Genomic DNA, 18,307 nt, shown 5'->3' with positions numbered 1-18,307 from the left:
GGCCAACACCCGGCATCATGATGTGGGGAGCGATCTCCTACACAGGCCGTACACCACTGGTGATCGTCGAGGGAACACTGAATAGTGCACGGTACATCCAAACCGTCATCGAACCCATCGTTCTACCATTCCTAGACCGGCAAGGGAACTTGCTGTTCCAACAGGACAATGCACGTCCGCATGTATCCCGTGCCACCCAACGTGCTCTAGAAGGTGTAAGTCAACTACCCTGGCCAGCAAGATCTCCGGATCTGTCCCCCATTGAGCATGTTTGGGACTTGATGAAGCGTCGTATCAGGCGGTCTGCACGTCCAGCACGAACGCTGGTCCAACTGAGGCGCCAGGTGGAAATGGCCTGGCAAGCCGTTCCACAGGACTACATCCAGCATCTCTACGATCGTCTCCATGGGAGAATAGCAGCCTGCATTGCTGCGAAAGGTGGATATACACTGTACTAGTGCCGACATTGTGCATGCTCTGTTGCCTGTTTCTATGTGCCTGTGGTTCTGTCAGTGTGATCATGTGATGTATCTGACCCCAGGAACGTGTCAATAAAGTTTCCCCTTCCTGGGACAATGAATTCACGGTGTTCTTATTTCAATTTCCAGGAGTGTATTTTACAATTATACTTTATGCAGTATTTATTGTTGCTTGTCTTTCTAATGTTAACAGTATTGATTCAGGTTGTGGGTGAACACGAAAACACACACACACACACACAATTACTGGTTCCAGTGAGAGTGTCGACTGCCACCTGTTGAACAACACATGCGCCAATCAATTCCTCAGTTGGCATCGAGTGGATGAGATTTTTCAGTTACCTTGTGTTGCATGAATTGTGACGAAGAGATAGAATGTAATTGGACTTGTATGCTAAAGAGCTGTGACAAATCAAAGCTTTACCGATTGTCAGATGTTTTTTTCCACATAGGTTTTATGGATGAGTATAATTTTAGTAACCAACCCAACCACCATCTTAACGGATGATTTCTCGAAAACGTCGGGGCATTGATTCCGAATATGGTCCTCGATAGTATAGCGTGATGGTTAACTTCCCACCATACGTTTTCCATATTCGTCCAAAGGTGGCTTGCATTTGTAGGTCCATATGGCAATGACATCGTTACCTCTGACTACATATTCTCTATCTGATTAAGGTCCGCTCATCGTGGAACAAATGGCAACAGCTTTATCCTCTCTTCGCCCTGAAACAATCTTGCACTGCTCTGCTCTGATGGATGAGGTTGTGGTGCTGTAAATAAATTGTTATCTCGTTACTTCATATGTTTAAAGTGTTTTTGTAATAAGTACATTCTATTAGTATTTTCTATAGTGTTTAAGAACTCAGGCCCTGTCATAGATAAGTGATCTATTTTCAACATTCCGATTAAAAAATGTGGTTTACTGAGTCTATCATATGATGAGAGTCGTAGTCCGAAATACACATTAAGGCTGACTGACTGAATCCGATTAGAACGATCTGGAATCGAACTGAAATTACAGAAATCGGATAATTTGAACGCCTGCATAGCAACAGTGCTGCACACACAAATTTCTTTGATGGAGTAGTTCAAATGGTTGAAATGGCTCTGAGTAGTATGCGACTTAACTTCTGAGGCCATCAGTCGCCTAGAACTTAGAATTAATTAAACCTAACTAACCTAAGGACATCACACACATCCATGCCCGAGGCAGGATTGGAACCTGCGAACGTAGCGGCAGCCCGGCTCCAGACTATAGCGCCTAGAACCGCACGGCAACTCGGGCCGGCTTTGATGGAGTGACAGGTAGCAACTGTCTAAGTTGAGGAATATGTCTACTAGCAGCAATGTAACGTAATTATACCCTATATTTATGTGATGCAAAATTTGAATCGAACAATAAGCATTGTAAGACGTCCACGACTAAGTAATGTATTGCCAGCGCACTCGAGCTGATATAATTTCAATGGATTGCTCACGCGCTGCCTCCGATATGTAAGGTATAAGAGAATCTCAGACCAGAGAGCAATGTTGACTGCAGTAAGAGCAGTGTGGCAGTAGGAGTAAGTAGTAGCTAGCAGTCTGGTATATCGAGTTGGCTGGGCCTGTCGTGGGGAGCGATGGCGGCGCCTGAGCGATGTAGTATAAGGTAAAAGCAGCCTCGCGCATATGTATTATTGTTATATCAAGTCCCATGTAAATGTTTTAAAAAATCTCTTAATAATAATCTTCCTTATAAAAATTATCTTTTGACGATCCTTCATCTCAATTTAAAGAATTTACCAATTTCTCCAATCCATGGTCATCCCGATTATTGTAAAGAAAAATCAGTTGTTTCTTTTTATACATGACAAATCTATCGGTCACCATTGAACTGGGCTGTGCCAGAAAAATTTCTTATAGGAACAGGTATATACGCGTTATCCGGCGACTTCATTGAGGTAAGAATTTTCAATTTATTCAGTATGATCTTTCAGGGCCATGACGCCGCACTGCTGACGTCCAAAATTTACCAGTTTAAATTCACAGTCAATTATTGAAAGGTTGTATATGAATCAGATTTTTTAATTAGGAGGTTAGTCACATTTTATTATTTATCTGTTGGTAGGTTACACTAAACGTGAATGCTATTAATATATTTTTATCTGTTGGGAGGTTACACTTGTTGACAACCGGCCAGGATAGTATTTTTGTGAATTTCTGAGAAGTAGTCAGTTATACATCTGCTCCTATTTACCAAATGTTAAAAGTAGTTTGCATCTCGAGCAACACATTTACTAATTTCTTACTTTTCTTTCACAGATCATCGGCAATTTATTACTCTTAGTTGTTATTGTATTTGTTCAATTTTACATTGTCTTTGTTTGATTTTGTGCCTACTTTCACTTGTGAAAATGCCGCGAAAAACTGCTAACAGTACATCGCGATGCGCAGTGAGTGAAAAAGAGAACTTCAATAATTTGACAGATAATAGTAACGTCTCTCAGTTTCATAATGATATTCCTCTAATTACAGATAATCAGTGCGTACCGACCACCAGTAATGATTCTAATCTAAATGATGAGCAAAAAATTTCAGTTGTGTCCACTGTAAATTTAACGACAAGTGATGACGCGGCACGTCCGTTACAATGAACGCTGCCCAGTTTGACACACCTGATTTGCAAAATCTACACAGTGAACAGACAAATGTTTCTAACGAAAGTGAACAATGTATTTATTAGATTCCGGTGTAGTGGCCAACAGTGCACATCCAATTGGCAAACCTTTTCAAGATTCAGAGAATGACCAAATGGTTACACAAAACGTGACACATGCAGATACACCATCACACAGCACAGAAAATAGAGTCGCTAATTTTGGCTTGGATCAAATTATTCAATTATTACTACAACGCAACGAAAAATACGACAACAATTTCAAACCACTTAATGAATCGAACAAACAAGTTAATGAATCGAACAAACAACTTAATGAAAAACAAGACAACAATTTCATACAACTTAACGAAAAACAAGACAACATTTATAAACAACTTAATGGAAATCTCAAACAGTTGAATGAACAACACGGCAACCTTAATGAACAGAACAAACAACTTAGTGAACAGATTACAGCCGTTGCCGTGCAATGTCATGATACTAAAGAACAGTTACGTGAGGAAATTAAGTCTTGTGCTAGGAACAGTAGTGAAGAAATTAGACGTGTTGCACATGAATTAAGTAATATACAAGCAGCCACAACGAAATTACTTAGAGATGAAATTAGTGCAGTCACTAAACAATGTTCTGAAAACGATGCACAGTTACGCGACGAGTTTAAATTAATGTCAGCAGAGCTTTCACGCACACTGGATGCGAAAGTCGACAAGAAATTTGAACAAGAAAACAGCCAAATTGACGAACGTTTTAATGACAGCCTACAAAACAGCGAAACGCGTTACCGCAAATTCATACAGTATCAGAACAAAGTAAAGAAACAAGTCATGGAAACTATTACTGCACCGAGACAGGAGGATAAGCGTAAGTTGTTTACGAAAGCAAAAACATACGTAGACAACAACATTGCAACAGTATCAGACGAAATCAAACAGTTGAACACCGAATTGCGTGATGAAATCTCTGATCTTAAAACAAAAACAGACACACACAGTAGACTTTCAGACAGTAACCAGCAGATTTGAACAATTGGAATTAATACAGGATACCGATGCCATTAAAGCAGACGTTAAGAAATTGAACAAAACCACACGTAAACTCCAAAAACAAATTAATGTTTGTGAAACTAAAAATAACGATCAGGGAAAAGCACTGATTGAAAAATTTGATGAATCGGCCAGTCGTATTGAGGTTATGGAAAATAACAATGACACTGAATCAGACGATACGATATCAGTTTCGTTCAATCAAACACCCGAATTTTAAAATTTACAGCAGACAATCAGTGAGATAGGTTCGTCTAACAATACATTGCGTAAAACATTGTCATATTTATAGCAAGAAGTGACAGAAATGAAAAATGTTTCAGCCTTTAAAACTTAGATTCCGAACAGTCACCGACAAATTGATTCTCATGCAATCATGGATCTGCTCAGACATTCAGAGGCGATAATTTTGATTATAAGCACTTTCTATCAGTTAGAAAATTTAAGGTATTTAAAAGTGGCAGAACACAAATACACCCTTTGTATTGGATACAACGATTTACTCTTGAGTTTTCACCGGCATTGCCTGTAATGCAGAAAGTAAAATTTATTTTCAGCGCTTAAGTGACCTCAGGGGATTCATTACTCTTCGATGAATATGTGCCATAGCGTGCACAGGGCACCGAGCCGTAGTAGTGCTATTTCTTCTTTAGTTTTCTGCACTGCTGCCTACTCTTTTACTATCCTTTATATCTATCAAAACAACTCTTCAACTATCGATCTATCTATGATTAAGAATGAGTAAAGAAAACCTGATATTACAAGTTTTACCGAAAGTGACAGTTTTCGTTAGACACTCCCGAAATGACAAGAAATTAATAACAGACAAAATTTTAATCATGAGTATGTACAAAATTTTCAGCAATCGCAAACACATTTTGGTAACAATAGAGGGTTTTCACCACAGCAGTAACAAAACCAGCCAGTTGATATACCTAACCATAAATATAATGTGCAAGGTCAACCAAGCTTCAATGTTTCGGCGCCTACACGCATAGCGTCGACCCCACCAAATAGTAACTCACAGCATCAAGGAAATCACTACGTGCAGAAAACACATCATTTCAACTCCTATCGCAATGCGCCGTATAGCAATGACTATCATGACAGACGTAAAAGTAATGAGCACAATTTTCAGCGTACATTTAACAATCGGTCTTACCAGCAGGAGAGTCATCCACAACAACAGATTATTGTGAATGAACCAGACAGTTGGTATCATCCTCAATAAAATACGTCAGGAGGAAATAACAGAACAGTACAAATAGTCGAAATGCCACAGCATCTTCCTGCAAATAACAGCACGTCAAAAAGAATTTGACTAGATACGGTACAGGTTGCATCTTTCAGCAACGAAAGCAATACTTTTGACACACAGAATCTTGTTCACGAAAATGTTATTACTTTTGACGACATCCGAGACATACTTTTACATGAAAAACCAGTTATACGAAAAACCATTTCCCACCTTGTTACTGAAGTAAAGAGTGGATCATCCACATTTTCAGCAGTAATCGATTCTGGATCACCTATGTCAATTATAATTATTTTGTGCTAAAGATTTTCCTGTCAACTCCATTGTTATTTATGTACTGTTCCGTTTTTACTATTTTATTGCAAAGATGTTACTCACTGTATGTTTCTACTTCACTCTAGATGTGTTACTTCTCTTCCAATGTTGTCTGCTAACATTTAACTTCTTTGGTGATAATACTCAGTAAAGGCCTGAAGATGGCCTTGTAAGCCGAAAACCGGTTAGCAATAAAAATAATATTGTAGAACAATAGCAAACTGGTGCTTTTCATTTATTATTATAAATGAAGAAACTTTCAACGAATGTAACAAAGAGAACTCTTATCCTACGTTACCATTAGGAAAAACTAAAGTAAAAGGAGCAGTGTCTGGTAAAGGAGTAGATGTAAAATTACAGACACACTTATCATTTTGTATTGCAGGTCATACGTTCCACTCAAATTTAGGATTGTTCCCTTATTGACAACATACGTTATTTTAGGTACGAATTTTTTGGTACATCACGACGCAATTATTGACTTTCAGAATTCCTACTTAATGTTAAAGGATGAAAAAGTACAATTGACATTAGAATTTCAGCACACTTATCTGCAGAAGAACAAGCAATTAATCGAACAGAGGTCATTTCTACATGGCGTAACACTACCTGACATCCCACATTGTTCACAGATACGTACGTACACAACTACAATACACCAGACGAAACTGACTGTGGCGTTATGCAAATGATTTCTGATAAAGTAAAACAGAGCAACGCAAATACAGACGACGAACGTACTCAATTACGCACTATTCTTTTACAACAAGCTGCAGGTTATATCTTTGTCGCTGTTGAACTCACTTCGAAATTTGTTCCCTTCACTCCGTTACGCAAAGCTACTGCTAGATCTATTTCGAATGCATTTGTAAATCATTTTTTATTTCATGTAGGGCATGTACTGAAAGTTATTTCCGACAATGGACCACAATTTCGATGACTAATATGGACACGCATGTTACGAGCTAGAAACATTTTTCCCATCTATATATCCAGGTATCACGCTTCTTCGAACCCTTCGGAACGACTGATGAAAGAAATTGGTAAACTATGTAGTATATACTGCCATAAACGACGTATTGATTGGGACACGCACATACTCTCATGCCAGGATGTAATTAACTCCATACCAAATGAATCTACTATGCTATCTCCGACTGATATATTGAAAAATGTTGAACCACCTAACAAAATTAAACAATTAGTATCTTTTCCTACATCTCATCGACTACGCCACCATGAAATAATTGACATTGCGCTCAGCAACATCAGACGTGACGCAGAACGGTGGAGAAGACAGCAAAAACAGGTTTGTACACGCCGTGAATTTCACATAGGACAGAAGATATTAGTACGCACACACAATTTATCCAACAGAGGAAAGAGTAGACGCAGTAAATTTAAGCTTCTATACGCTGGTCCATATAGAATTCGCAACATTCCTCACCCCAACGTAGTACACGTCGAAACTTTGAGAACCAGAAAAAGCAAGGGCAATCACCATATTTCCAATATTAAACCCTTTATTGAATGAACATACTTTATGATTTATTACACAGAAATGCCATTTCTAGATATTTAAATGACCACTTACTTATGATGATTATATTTATTTTCTTGGCAAGTCCCTGGCAAGGTAAGGTTAGCTGGTCGCTTTTCTTGTCGTTATATATCAGACCGTGCACATTATTCATTTTTATGTAATATGATTGTTTTCCTATCGAAAGTTTAACTTTGTCTGTATGCACCATGAAATCTTTAAGATATAACAAACACCAGTTGACTTTAACATTTTTGCCTTATGATTTCCGAGTATCTTGACTGTTCTACATTTTTTTGCTACTACATTATGATATTGTATGTACATTTTCGAACTTGAAAACTGTCTATGTTTTTGACATAATAAATTTTCTGTCATGCTATGCTGTATGCTTAGTTATATTACTAGAAACAAGTTTTTATTTTATGGGTATATGATTTAAATGCAAGATTTTAATCCTTATTCATCATTTTCAGTAAGCAATACCATGTAAAAGTAATGAATTGTACAACCACTGTGGTTTACTATGATATGGAAATTTTACCACCAGAATGAACGAAAGAAAATGCAATACGTTGTCATGAAGAGTAACTGGATCAGAATTAACAAGCATTTAACAAGAATATACTATACACATTGTAAAATAGCATTCTTAACTAATTATTTTTCTTTCAGAATACGTGGCGATTAATGCAGGCTGTCATACAGAACTACACATGTTAGTTTTAGTGATGAAATATGCTAGAAGTAAGAAACTCTATCTTATATAAAATAATGAATGATAATGAATAATTCGGGAGGACGACGGTTCAATCCCGTCTCCGGCCATCCTGATTTAGGTTTTCTGTGATTTCCCTAACTCGTTTCAGGCAAATGCCGGGATGGTTCCTTTGAAAGGGCACGGCCGATTTCCTTCCCAATCCTTCCCTAACCCGAGCTTGCGCTCCGTCTCTAATGACCTCGTTGTCGACGGGACGTTAAACACTAACCACCACCACCAAGATAATGAATAGTTGTATGAAGTAATTGGTAATGTGAGTAATGAATAATGAAGTGTCTATTTTCTGCAGATATTAATAAATGCTGATGAATAGTTATATGAAGAAAATGGTATTATGAATAATGAAGTTTGTATTTGCAGATAATGAAATTGATGAAGTTATGGTAATATGAATAATGAAGTTTTTCTTTGCAGATGACGATAATGGTGAAGTTTATATATTTTCTGTTAGATAAGAGATGCTATGTAGTTATTTAAGTATTTGTTGCTGTGCCTTTTGACAGTATGTCTTATGTCACATAGTATAATGACTGATGTTTTGGAAAGGCAGCTAAAGTACATACATATTAAGTAGACGTTTCATTACCTGTTAATTTGAAGTTTACTACTTTTCAGCATAATATCCATTTTTTCTTTCAGCTCAATAATCCACTTTATATTTTTTGCAGCAGAAGCTTTTCATGATATTTATATGCTATAATCAGTTAGTTATTAAACCTGTTCTAGTACTTGCATTTTTTTTTACCCAGTTGTGTCTATCATTTATAAATGTGATCACATATGCTCTACTTGTTTCTTAACCTTGCTACAGCTGGCTCACGACGTTAATAATCCTTATTTCCAGCAATAAGTTAAAATCAAATATTTCCATGCCCCAGAAATTGACTATCGATGCAAATGCAATGCACTGCTAGCACAAAACAATTTTTTTATTACCAGTCCCAGCTATTACCACTATACAACCAAATAATGCTACCAGTTTAAGATATATTTCCAGTCCTAAATATAATGCAAATTTTTCTGATGTATTGATTCCATTATGTCTATGTATTATTGGACTAAACACCTTGAATACTAGTTCCATTTTAATACTAGTTACATTTTAAATATGTCTTATGTCACTTGCATGATATCATATATAAACACCAGCAGCTTGTTGCTACACGTAATAACTCCTTTTTTGAATGATTACTTATGAATAATCCACAATAAATGCCTTGTTACTGGCCAATGAGAGCCAATGATTACTGTAATGAGATAACTTATGAATAATGTTCTTTAATACTCCATACATACTACATAAATGTTTAGTAACTGGCCAATGAATGCCAACAATTACTGTAATGAGATGACTTATGAATAATGTTCTGTAATACTCCATACATACTACATAAATGTCTCGTAATTAGCCTATGAGTGCCAATAATTATTCAAATCGGTCGATACACTAGTGTAATTCTGAATGATGACTAGCATAAGACTTAATACCTTTCACCTTCTGACCTAATTACCAGCAATTACTGCAATATACGTATGTCCTGTCCATCCTCATGATAATGGAGCACTGTATTTGGTTTTTGCACTAATTCTACGTTGATGTAAGAGTATGGATTCTACAAGAATGTGGTGTTGACATATCAAGCTGTCCACCACCTTGAACGAGATGTCATTATGGTCCTACTGTTTGGGGTACCTAATTTACTACCACAATGATAACATACAATATTAATACAACATTTCAGTGTCTTGGCTACAATGATAAATACTTCAGGAAAGAGAACTTCAGTTTGTCTCACTTGGTGTTGTGCTTCTGTAGAAAGATATGGACTTTCAGTGCAGCTACGTGCAACCCAATGTGCTACAACCATGATGCTATCCTTCCCATTCCTTTCCTTATTCTTGTAAAATGCTAAAGACTTTTACAGTGCGTGTGCACTTTATTTCATTTCTTAATGTATTCAGTTCTTGTAAGAAAATGCTAAAGACTTATACATTTCGTGTGCATTTCATTTCATTTCTTAATATAATCAGTTCTCCTAAATATTCTAAAGTTTTATACAGTACATGTGCACCGTATTTCATCTCTTAATGTGATCAGTTCATGTAATAATGTTAAAGACTTCTAAAGTGCGTGTGCACTCTATTTCATTTCTTAATATGTTCTGCACTTACTAATATTATTATATATATGTATATACTCTGTGACTGTATACTTAGTAAACTAAGTAGCTTATAGAAAAATTTGTTGCTCATGGCAAGTCCAATTGACTCACCAACGCTGCCAAATTTTTGCCCCCCTGTGGAGGGTTATGTAAGAGGACCATGACTAACGAATTTATTGCTAGCGCACTCGAGCAGATGTAATTTCGATGGATTGCTCCCGCGCTGCCTCCGATATGTAAGGTGTAAAAGAATCTCAGATCAGAGAGCAATGTTGACTGCAGTAAGAGCAGTGTGGCAGTAGGAGTAAGTAGTAGCTAGCAGTCTGGTATATCGAGTTGGCTGGGCCTGTCATGGTGAGCGATGACGGTGCCTGAGCAATGTAGTATAAGGTAAAAGCAGCCTCGCGCATATGTATTATTGTTATATCAAGTCCCATGTAAATGTTTTAAAAATCTTTTAATAATAATCTTCCTTATAAAAATTAACTTTTGACTATCATTCATCTCAATTTAAAGAATTTATCAATTTCTCCAATCCATGGTCATCCCGATTATTATAAAGAAAAATAAGTTGTTTCTTTTTATATATGTCAAATCTATCGGCCAGCATTACACTGGGCTGTGCCAGAAAAATTTCTTATAGGAACAGATAAATACATGTTATACGGCGACCTTATTGAGGTAAGAATTTTCAGTTTATTCAGTATGATCTTTCAGGCCCATGACGCAGCAGTGCTGACGTCCAAATTTACCAGTTTAGATTCACAGTCAGTTAATTATTGGAAGGTTATATATGAGTCACATTTTTTATTGCGACTGCTAGCTACTACTTACTACTACTGCTACTGCTCTTACTGCAGCGAACACTGCTCTCTGGTCTGAGATTCACTTGTAGCTTATATATCGCAGGAAGCGCATGAGCAATCCATCGAAATTACATCTGCTCGAGTCCGATAGCAATAAATTCCTTTGTCATGGACCTCTTACAACTCCTATTTCAATGGTGGGAAGATACACCATATCGTATTTGCTGATGATATAATAAAAGTAATATTGATAATGATAATAAAACTCCTGTATGAGGCTGTTAGATCTTCCACTGGGCGCCTCCCCATATGGCGCGGGCGCCTCCCCATGTGGCGAATAGGGGAAAGACTTCCAGATGTGGGTGGTACCGAGGAAAACAAATACTTGGTGTGGACCAAATACTAACACAATCTTCAACCTGTTGAACCCAAAAGCCAGACATGTGTGCATGAAAAGCTCCGTTACTCTGGTCAGCGTCTGTTTGCTCAATGAGCTCGGCTGAAAAATTTGGATCCAAAGTCTTCAACAGCCTCTAGTCCTCTCCCGTCTTGGTTTCATCCGGGCCAAACCAATGAAACACAAGTAAACATGAACTGTGCAAGTAAACTCAACTTTACCCCAGGTGGTACACAACCCGATCATCGACAGATGGCAACCGGATTTTCGGATCTGGTGAGTACAGACTAGCACAGCAGCGAATATCGGGGATCTCTGGTAAACTTGCCTACAAGCAGAAAACATGCATTGGAGCAGCAAATTTCAATACATTGATCCAAACAGGAAAACTACATAATCTCGCATAAGAAATCGACCGACAAAAAAAAATGGTTCAAATGGCTCTGAGCACTATGCGACTTAACTTTTGAGGTCATCAGTCGCCTAGAACTTAGAACTAATTAAACCTAACTAACCTAAGGACATCACACATATCCATGCCTGAGGCAGGATTCGAAGCTGTGACCGTAGCGGTCGCTCGGCTCCAGACTGTAGCGCCCAGAACGGCACGGCCACTCCGGCCGGCCGACGGACAAAAAATTCTCATCCTTTCATAACGGCAACTATCGCATCTTCAAGAGCAGAACCCAACGAAAGGTAGCGAAAGGCGCATCTGTCATCGGCACGGCTTTTCTAGTACACAGATGCATCTTGATCTCTGTCAAACAAATTACACCCATCAACAATCAACTTATGACTATGCGCACACAGAGCGCCAATAAAAAATATAGATCATTAATGGACATGTCCCCACCAAAATCGAAAGTAATGAAAACCCCAAAACGTCGAAAAATTGTGGGACACATTCGAAAAAACCATGAGCAAAGTTCACCAAGATGGCGCGAAAATTTTGATTGATGACTTCAACGCTCAATTTTGGATAGAAAAAACCTATAGAAAAATCATCTGTAATAATTCAGCACACCAAAACACTAACACCTAAGCCACAGATCAGACTGACATTTGCCAACAATTCAGCCTCAAAATGATATCTTTCCACTTAAGGAAAAAAAACCAGAAAAACAGAAAACATGGCGATCCCCTATCCAGCATCGTGGTCAATACCAGATCGACCGCGCTGCCATCTCCTACGCCCACTACAGAATCAACCACGATATCCAAGTCCGACGAGGTGCAATCAGACCACTACCTCAAACGAGTTAATGTCAAATTCTCTCTGAAGAGAGTTCACCTCAAAAATCTCTGCATCCAAAAATTCGACACATTGAAAATTCAAGAACCTAACATCACAGAAGAATGGGAAAAAGAACCGACGAACAAATGGACTGACTTCTCTAATAAAATTATCAGAAACGCCAAAGAATTAATCCCACTTAAAAAAGGGCAAAACACCCATGGTGGGATTCCAACTGAGATCAAGCCACCATCAATCGCCAACTCGCCTTCCAAAAATACTACAACAACAAATCGACAGGAACCTTAAAACACTTCCTCGACATCCGCAAACAGACAAACAGAACCATCAGAAAAACTAAACGCAACTATATCGCCGAACAGCCGAAATCATCTGAGGACTACTTCAGAAACAACAGTAGAAATTTCTACAGAACTTTAGCAAACATAATTAAAGGTTACTCACCATAAAATTTGATCTTCAAGAAACAAAATGGGAAACTCGCCCTCATCAACGAAAAAAAAAAAAAACTGTGCAGTATTGGCATATCACATCTCCGGTCTCCTTAACTGCCCCGAACCACCCGAAAGATTCCCACACACGTCCCCAAGATACACAAAACTCGATGCCGATCGACCGACACAAGAAAAAATCCAGCAACACGTCAAAAAAATCAAGAACGGAAAGTCGTCAGGATGAGACAGAATCATCGCAAAATGGTTCAAATGGCTCTGAGCACTATGGGACTTAACATCTGAGGTCATCAGTCCCCTAGGACTTAGAACTACTTAAACCTAAGTAACCTAAAGACATCACACACACTCATGCCCGAGGCAGGATTCGAACCTGCGACCGTAGCGGCTCCAGACTGTAGTGCCTAGAATCATCGCGGAACTACTGAAAAATTTGGGTCCACGATCACTACAGATAATCGCACGGATCATTCAAGAAATCTCACGAAGTGAGAAACTCTCAGACGCCTGGTAATGTGCACTGGTCCACCCACTCCGCAAAAAGGAGACAAGTCTGATGTGATTAACATCAGAGGAAATTCCCTCCTTTCTGTCCCTTATAAAATCACCTTCGCGTTCCTCTTACAACGCGCACAGTAACAAGTCGAACCCTTAATTTGTAAATACCAAGCATGATGCAGACCACACAGATTTGGCATGGAACAAATTTCCAACCTGAAATCCACACTGGAAATACGAGTCATAGGAAATCTCCCAAACAACCGTACAGTCGTCGACTTCAGGAAAGCCTACGACTCAGAGGACCGACGATCTCTTTTTAATATGCTCGAAGAAAGCAATCTCGACCGTAAAACAAGACTACGCATCCAACAAACCCTAACAGACATGACTTCCAAAGTCTAAATCAACGGAGAAATCTCACACCCCTTCTCCATCAAGACTGGCGTTCAGCAGGGCGACGGCCTCTCCGCATTACTCTTCAACATCGTCCTACATAAAGTCATCAAAGAATGGGAAAAATAAATGAGAAACAGAAACATCTGGAGACCCATCAGGGTAGGAAGACAACAACATAACATCAAAGTCACATGCCCCACCTTTGCTGACGATCTTGCGATCCTTTCCGGAGATGAATATCAGAATTCTGTTCATTTCACATTGTAGACGAGCAGGAACGTTTGGTCTGAGAGAAGGCCAGCTGCTGACAGTACCTGCGAACGATCAGAAGGTGGATGGAACATTCAATCACTGGGAACTGTGTACAGAGGCTGGCTGCTTTCTCGTTTGATGTCGTGTATCAGGGGCCAGAGCGACGAACGCTCGCTATTTTTATAATAAGTGGCGGCAGTTTTCTTTCATAAGCCTCATGTTTTCGGCAGTTACGAACAAGCTCGGCGCCACGGCAGTGCTGTTGTTTGGGACGTTTCCGAGAAACGGTCTCCGAAGTCCACAGGATAGCCGACAGAATGGCAGCACATGTAGCACTCCAAATGTCGTACTCCGTTGGTGCCTGTCATTGGAAAGCTTCCCGTGCAAAATCCTGGTGGAGGCTGTGATACAGTACACGACCGTTACTTCAGCACACGTTTGCAGCCACAGTCAGGAATCGGCGAGAACGAACGCTACTGGCACCTAGGTTGGCCGAATATGGCAGTAGGAATCTAGACGACCTTGCTGTAACCCCATAAGTGAAACAGTTATTTTTTAATGGGCCTTACTACAAATTTTGGCAAAATGAGTTAAGAAAGGTACCAGGTTCTGTACACATAGATTCACCTTTCAGCATGAAAAGACTTTTATTACAGACATCGTAAATTTGTTTTTGAGACTTCGTTACAGCGACGTCATTTTTGAAGGGATATTTTCACGTGTAATCTGTCGAATACCTAATACACTGTGCGCTACGTTTCCACTTTCGTGGTTCAGGTTATTTGTCGAAAGATACTGCTAAATTCTTTGTATAACACGAACACAGTAATGAGTCTGTAATGAATGTGTATTGTGAAGAGATTGCGAAGAGAGGAGCAAATTGTGCTCCTTCCGAATTGATTGTTATGTAAACAAATATGTACCACAATATGTCAAGGAACTACGATTTTTTTTCGACGTTTGCATTGGGCAAAATAAGAATCGCTCTAAGATTCTAATATGTGCATCTTTGATGAACACTAAAGATTTTTATAAAGTGCAACAGTTTTTTCCTATTGGTGGATATTCGTATAAAACATGTGACAAGATATGTTCCATGGTGAAAGAGGTAACCAAAAGACCTTATGGAGAGTGCACTGAGAAATAATATAGTGAAATGATTGCAAGTGCCTCCAAATATTGTAAGCTAACTAACAGAAATTGAAGATATCTACAACTTCTCTATGTGGTGGCCTACTCTATAGGTAAGGGCTATTTTAGAACGAGTCAGAACGCTATGTTCCAGAACACCAGGAAGTCAGATTTCAACGATGTTTTCTTATGAATTTTGAACATAGTAAGTTACAGCCAGGTATTGTGACCCATGAATACATGGGAGGATTGCAGAAGCATAATTCGACATTTTATTTCCGGAAGTGTATGTTGTTTTAAATATTGAAAAGGGTTACACTGGACCAGAGACTGTTAAAAGGAACAAAATCAACACCGTCAACGTGTATTTTCAACGTGTATTCGAATATATTTTTCATGAATGCAGGTATTTATGTAATGATTTGATGAAATGGCCTGTATGTAACTTTGCTGCTGTAGCAGATGATGATCAATAAAACCATTTTGTATTTAGTTTGATTAGATTTAAAATATTATGAAAATTTATTACTACGAAGGAAACAACTTAAAACGCCACTAAAACGAAACAACAACTTCTTAGAGAAGAGGATCTTATTCCAAGATTTTGGTTATACTTCCTTGAAACAGAATGGAAAAGCCAGCAACAGCAGTAATAACAAAATACCGTTTTCATTCCGTTCTTTAAACACTGTAAGGCCTATCCTGTTCCATTTCATATACTCACTAAGAGAATGTTTTCCTTCGTCCCTGAAAATTTTACATTTTGGAGTAAGGTTATATAAAAAATGGCTTTGTTAACTGGCCATGAATGGATGAGATCTGGAACGATGGAGCAGTCTCTCCCTAGGCGCTGTCCGGGAGAGAATTTGAGAGCTGATGCGTGCTGGCCGCAGGAGTTGGTCACGTTCTTTTCGCCCTTTCTGCAGAACATCTTCACTAACAGTTTCACTTGTTTGGCCACCCGAACAAACTTTTGGAGCTTTTTCGCACTCACGCTTTACTCGGTCTCCAAGGCAGAAACTATCTCCATGCAGCGGAGCCGACCACCAGCAGCAGTCCTCATCAGCACATCGCCTGCGTCGTACTGTCGGTAAAATCAGTTTCCTATATTGAACGTATCCCAGAGATTAGTTTCAATGGACTACAGCTTATGTTGGTGGACTTCGAGTAATTTTGTAACACCGATGCACTCAACATGTGACGAGTGGTCCATCCAAAAGCTAAGGTCGATGCAGAGTACTTTGTGAGAATATTTACCCAGGGAATGGACAAGTTCCATTTCCCCCTTACATGGGAGCAAGCACTGGTGAATTTCCTATCCTGATACCGTTCCCAGCCACATCACTTCAAGTCTCCTGTGGAGCTGCTGAATGGACATTGACACAGAACACTGCTACATCTTCTACATACATCACAACAGACGCCCCTTCCTTCGCAGCACAATTAGAAACATAAATGATCATGACTTTTTAGGGAGTCTTTGGCGGAACACTCAGGTGTTGGGCTGCTTCCTACATCATTTACACTTGTACAGGCTTCCTCTGACATGCACAGGGGGCATCATCATTAGCTCCACAGCTGTCGAGTCTGTGATCTGGCCATAGATTTCTCGTTTCAAAGATGGAGTATTATGTGATCTTGCAGACCCAGTTGCCTTTACCTCACTTGGGTCTCAAGCTGCTGGCACCAGACAGGGAACCCACGTGCATGAAAGCAGCGCTGCCGAAGTCACCACAGTCAGTTTCTGTTATGAAAGGCTGGCCCTCTATGAGCTGCCACTTTTCTGCACACCTGTGAGGAGCTACCAATTACCATTGCGTGATCGCCAGTTCCCAAAGAAACTCTGCGCCAGGGTGCGAGTGTGCACCCTGTGGCCAGTTTCTCGGCTGGAATTCCCTGTCATTCGCAAGGTGGAGTTTGGGCTGCGGGCACGAGCTTACCATCGGCCGTGGTTCCAGCTCCTGCCTCCTCAGTGAGACTTACGTCCACATTTTCCCCTCTCCCCTCTGTCGTTACTAGCGACGCCAGTACGCACAACATTGGTTCAAAAATGGCTCTGAGCACTATGGGACTTAACATCTGAGGTCATCAGTCCGCTAGAACTTAGAACTACTTAAACCTAACTAACCTAAGGACATCACACACACCCATGCCCGAGGCAGGATTCGAAACTGCGGCCGTAGCGATCGCGCGGCTCCGGACTGAAGTGCCTAGAACCGCTCGGCCACCAGCGGCCGGCGCGCACAACATTGGTAATGAGTTTTTTTTTTTGGGGGGGGGGGGGGGCGAGATGTGGCGTCATTCACCACACACAACACTACGTGTGTCTATTCCTTCGAGTAATTCATAGGTTGGCACCCGACACACCATGTATCCCTGCCAGAGGCCGCCAAACGGCAACTGGAAGGTTTGATCTAAAATCGTCTGCTCAGCTTAGTAGTTTGGATGTTTAATCACCACAGTGTAGAGCACTAACAACCAGTAGATAACGCTGTTAGTCTCGTAGACACCAGAGAACCAGTAACTGGAACCGTTACTTTTCTTTAACACAATGACAGATGTATTTTAGGAAGTTTACGTCACTGACAGAATTAAGCGCCAGAATTTTATCTTCACAAATACAGACTAATAGCGAATTTGTTGGCTAGACGATGCAGATTACTGATTTTGATTTGTTTATTAAAAAGTTAATGACATTGCTTTGTTTCATTCCATAGTTTCATATTCTTTGGTAATAAAAATGAATTTATTAGGTTTAAAAATGATTCAAATGGCTCTGAGCACTATGAGACTTAACTTCTGAGGTCATCGGTCCCCTAGAACATAGAACTACTTAAACCTATATAACCTAAGGGCATCCCACACATTCTTGCCCGAGGC

This window comes from Schistocerca cancellata, chromosome 1 (genome assembly GCF_023864275.1).
Source record: "Schistocerca cancellata isolate TAMUIC-IGC-003103 chromosome 1, iqSchCanc2.1, whole genome shotgun sequence".
In the NCBI taxonomy this organism is placed as follows: domain Eukaryota; kingdom Metazoa; phylum Arthropoda; class Insecta; order Orthoptera; family Acrididae; genus Schistocerca; species Schistocerca cancellata.
This window is presented reverse-complemented; position numbering follows the sequence as displayed.